At 39.1% G+C, this 570-nt stretch overlaps 1 non-coding gene across 1 annotated transcript; it reads right to left on the bottom strand.

The window, feature by feature from the left end:
• Positions 1–246: 246 nt before the first annotated feature.
• On the bottom strand, positions 247–353 carry LOC128289998 (small nucleolar RNA R71). Its single transcript, XR_008279638.1, has one exon. It is a non-coding gene; the product is annotated as a small nucleolar RNA R71 (small nucleolar RNA).
• Between the last annotated feature and the right edge of the window lie 217 nt (positions 354–570).

Genomic DNA, 570 nt, shown 5'->3' with positions numbered 1-570 from the left:
TTTGTTCAGTTTGATGGTTTGCAGGATGAAGATCCCAACGCTCACTTAGCAAACTTTCTGGAATTTTGCGATATGTTTAAAATCAATGGCATCTCTGATGATGCCATTCATCTTCGGTTATTTCCTTTTTCATTGAGGAAAAAAGCTAAACAGTGGTTGAACTCGTTACCACGAGGGTTAATTACTGCTTGGGAACAAATGACCGAAAATTTTTTACTAAAATATTTTCTGCCGGCTTAAACGGCTAAATTACGTAATGATATCTCTACTTTTGTGTAGATGGATTTAGAAACACTTTACGATGCATGGGAGAGATACAAGGACTTACTGAGAAGCTACCCTCACCATGGGTTACCGCTTTGGCTTCAAGTACAAACATTCCACAATGGTCTGAATCCCTCGGCTCGGTAAATGGTTGATGAAGCTGCTGGCGGAACCATCAACAATAAAACACCTGAAGAGGCTTATGAATTCATTGAAGAAATGTCACTGAATAACTATCAGTGGCAAGTCATGAGGACTAAGCCAATAAAAATAGCCGGCGTTTATAACATCGACTCAATTACTATG

The sequence above is a fragment of the Gossypium arboreum genome, chromosome 2 (genome assembly GCF_025698485.1).
Source record: "Gossypium arboreum isolate Shixiya-1 chromosome 2, ASM2569848v2, whole genome shotgun sequence".
NCBI classification, from domain to species: Eukaryota; Viridiplantae; Streptophyta; class Magnoliopsida; order Malvales; family Malvaceae; genus Gossypium; species Gossypium arboreum.
The sequence above is the reverse complement of the archived record's forward strand: the minus strand, read 5'-3'. Positions and strand labels throughout refer to the sequence as shown.